Consider the following 4,319-nt stretch of genomic DNA (forward strand, 5'->3'; position numbering starts at 1 on the left):
TATAAATATTTTGTGATCAAACCCTAATCATTTAGGTGTTAATTAAGCATAATCTTTTTGTTTATCTTGATTAATTTGATTTCTTTCAATTTCAAATCGTTTTAAAACAAGCGATCGCAATTCTTTTCAAAAACGATAAACCATCTCTTTTTGATTTCAAAAGAAACTATTGATTAAATCTTTTTATTTGATCAATTGATTTTCAAAGCGATGTGGGGCCTCTCGAATATTAGAGAGTATAAGACCCACTCCTTTTTTCCTTTTATACAATTTTTTCTTTGAACAGAAAACTCTTTCAAAACAATACTTTTCAAACTGTTTTCAAAACAACAAACGACGCGTCTGTAAATAAACAATCAACCATGTTTTGTAAAAGCGCCACGGGCCTCCACGTAGGTATAAGTCCCAAGCCCCTTTTGTACATACCCATCCCAGTACATGAAATTAGGTATTTCATTGTACGCCTTTTGTACATATCTCAATCAGTTTGTTTTTTTTTAACTTTGAATAACAAACCAAAAATGAAGGTTTTCTTTAAATCTTCCCAAAAATACCATGGGCCTCCATGTAGGTATAAGTCCCAAGCCCTTTTGTAAATACCTGTTTACATAGCTTTGAATAAACTCAAGTGGACCTCTCCCCGAGTATGAGTCCCGAGCCCTGTGTATACAAATGGATCATGCTTACAGGTATATTTCCTTCATAAACTCCATTATATACACACACTTTGTCATATATATAATTGTTCATACCTGTTCATGTTTGTTCATACTTGTTCATGTTTGTTCATATGTGTGATATGTGTACTTGTTCAACTTAGTACAACACTAGGTTCCCCATAGCCTCCTATTGGGCTTCGTGCAAAGAATCTCCCTAGTTTAGGTTAGGACATAGAGTATGGTTTCCCGGTGAAATCGCTCTAAGAGCTCAAACCAACTATACCATGCCTCCCCTTGGGCTTTGTACAAACGAGTGTCCCTCCCATAGCCTCCTCTTGGGCTTACAATGCAAGGACCCTGGATTGTCCCTCCCATAGCCTCCTCTTGGGCTTACAATGCAAGGACCCTCGGATAGCCTCCTCTTGGGCTTCGTACAAGGACCCACGGGCTTCTTATAAGCATCCCCAATATCCAAATCAAATACCCTAGGAGATTAGACATTTTTCATCTCTATGCTAGGAGTATCTCTTATATATCATCACAAACAATCAATCAATCAACTTTTTTTGCCACAAGTCTGGCTAATCAATCAATCTTCTTTTGCCACAAGGCTGGCTGATCAATCAAACCGTTTTGCCACCGTACTGGCTGATTAATCAAAGTTTTTGTCACAAGGCTGACTTCATTGAAACTTTTGCCACAAGGCTGGCTGATTAATCAAAACTTTTTGTCACAAGGCTGACTTCATTGAAAGTTTTTGCCACAAGGCTGGTTAAACAAACAAAAAATCAAACAGATGTATGTGATGATATAGATTAGATACATCTAGCATTTAGACGACATTTGTCTATTTTCCTTTGCTTCCACTAGCATAAGTGGGAACTACGATTGCTCTGACTTTCTCAACATCCCTTTGAGAATACGTAGGCACAAGGTCGTATCCTTGGCGAGCAAAAATTCTCTCTCAAACCACTCAAACCTTAGCACCCGTAGACCCCGAGCTACAGATGCTCTGATTCCCTCTAAGGGATATGTATGCAGAGGATCGCGATGATCTTTGCGAGCATAATCAAACAAACACCTTAGGTCCCACCTATTTCATAAGAACCTCCACCACAACAAGAATGGAATAAACAAAACAAAGAAACCTATAGAGTACTATAGATACGTTGGGTGCTAATACCTTCCCTTCGTATAACCAACCCTCTTACCCGGAATCTCTCCCCCACTTTTAAGGTTATTGCAACTTTTTTCCTTTTCCTCTTTTGGAAACAATAAAAAGTTTGGTCCGTACAAAAGAAAAATCATTTTTTTGAGCACTCGAGCCCAAAGAAGGCATCAGGTGTCTCATCCCGAAAAAAAGGACAAACGATTTTTCGCCCGCGACAACCAGGTTAGCTTACCTAACTCCAAAAGAAGAAATTGGAAAGCTTCGTGAACACTTCTTGGCGTATTCAATGATGTTTGCCCGACGTAACCAGTTCGATCCTTCTATGGCCCCCTTTGTACACAGAACAATAGGTCCTGAATGGTTTACTCGAAAATTTCCATCAACATCTCAGGATCAACAAACTGAGTCTATGGAAATTTGGGAAGCCTTTCTGACTCCAAGGTTACTTTCCCATCGCCTTCGACCATCAAAAGGTCAATGTATTCTCGTGTGCTACCAACCAAATTTGGTCTCGAGACAGTTTGAGTTGGTTCAAATAAAACCCAAGTGTTTATATGAGAAGAGAAACCATATGTGTTTCCATACCTTGTACTTGACTGAAGAAGAATGTAAAACAAAAATCAACAAATACGTTGGCAACACCAAACTTCCTCCTGTCTCTTTCGAACCTGCTTTTTATTCTACACCAGACTTTCATCAATGGTGGACGGATTATTATAGCTCCCAAATCTTTGATGCTGATAGCCTTGCTCAAGAACTAACTGCAGCTTTTACTGATGTGCAGGAGAATTTTCAAAAAGGTACTTCAACTCATATTAAAGAAATCCAAGCTTTTCAAAAATTCTTTGAAACTATCTACAGGCCTGATGATCTTAGTCGGACCGTTCGTGAGGCTGCAGTCATTTTGCGCGAAAAGTTTTCCGCCAAACTGGATAAGTTGAAGTTGCCCTCGTATGTTCGACCAGAACTACGTTATGAAGTGGCTTTCAAACTTAATCCTCCAAAATTCCCTCCACTACCAAGTGCTGATTTTGGTGTGGCTCTAAGTCCTCCTTTCCCTGACTGGTTCGTGTGTGGGAATGCTCTCAAAATTCTTCAAGAGAGTACCAAAAAACGCGCTGAACGAGTGGTTCCGACTAAGCATACCTTGGATACTTTCAAAGGACATCTTCATATAGATCTTAAACATGTTCGTGTCCTGACCCCATTACCTGAAGGTTTGGATTAAGACAATCTTCTCGACTGACTTTTCTTTTCTTTGCTGATATACTGATTTCAGTTTCAACTACAGCTGTTGCACGAAGGAGGAAGATCAAGGAAGCTTCTGCCCAAAAAGATTCTGGGACATCTAAGAGCAACAAACCAAGTGATCGCGACTTTGCGTGTCTATTAGTCGGGATAACTGCAAGTGCACAGTCGTGTCGTGTAGTTTTAAAAGATATCGAATCCACAGGGACTATAAATCGACCTACCGTTATCTAAAGTTACTATGTAAAGCTAAGGCTAATGATAATTGGTTTTGTTTAAGGGGAAACTAAAATCTAAATCTAAATAAAATATAAATGCGCGGATATCGGTATGTAGTTCATCTAACTTAGGTGATCCAAAGTTCCATTGGCCAGATTTTAATTAAATCAAAGATCTTTACTAACTATGTCATTTAAAAGTCCTCCTCTCAAACTTTCGCTCTGTTGATTAAGACTACGATCCTAACTCATAATGTACGCTTTCGCCATCCCACCAGATTTAGAAACGCTTTTTGGAAATAACATAGTTAATAAAATGCTTGTTTTATGAAGTCGTTATCTACTTAAATCTCCTAATCTCAAACTTTCGCTCTGTTGACTCGGAACATGCTAATATCCCTAACGTACGCTTTCGTCATCCCGCTCGGGTGTAAAAACACTTTTTGAAAATAAATAAGTTCTAATTAGTTTTAATACGCTTTCGCCATCCTTAAAACTAATGTCCTATGTCTACTATCCAGTTAAAGATCTCAAACTTTCGCTCTATTGATTTTAACCTTTGACCGTCTTAAAACCTCAAACTTTCGCTCTATTGGTTTTAAGACTTACTAATTAAATTAGACATACAAACCAAAAACAAGTGATATTTAATAAAATATAATTAAGCCAATTTATTTCGGATCCCTACGCTTAAATTACTTTACATACCGACATCTAAATAAATTAGCCAGACATATTAATATGGTTAAACATGCATAAATAAATTTGGTTCATAATGATAGGCATATTAATTGGCATATAATATATCATGCAAATAAATATAAATGAAGGCGGTAAATGATAAACCTGAATAATGTAAATTGCAATTGAATCTTCGAGTACTGAACTTCCACCACAAGTTGGCTGGATCGTTCTTCAGAATTTAAACGGTAATTAAAACAAGGAAGTAAAAGCGATAAATCTAACGTAAGGGTAGATTTATAAAAGGTTCACAACAATTTCCGGTGTAGAAATTGTTGTGAG

The sequence above is a fragment of the Vicia villosa genome, unplaced genomic scaffold, assembly GCF_029867415.1.
Source record: "Vicia villosa cultivar HV-30 ecotype Madison, WI unplaced genomic scaffold, Vvil1.0 ctg.000672F_1_1, whole genome shotgun sequence".
Lineage (NCBI taxonomy): Eukaryota > Viridiplantae > Streptophyta > Magnoliopsida > Fabales > Fabaceae > Vicia > Vicia villosa.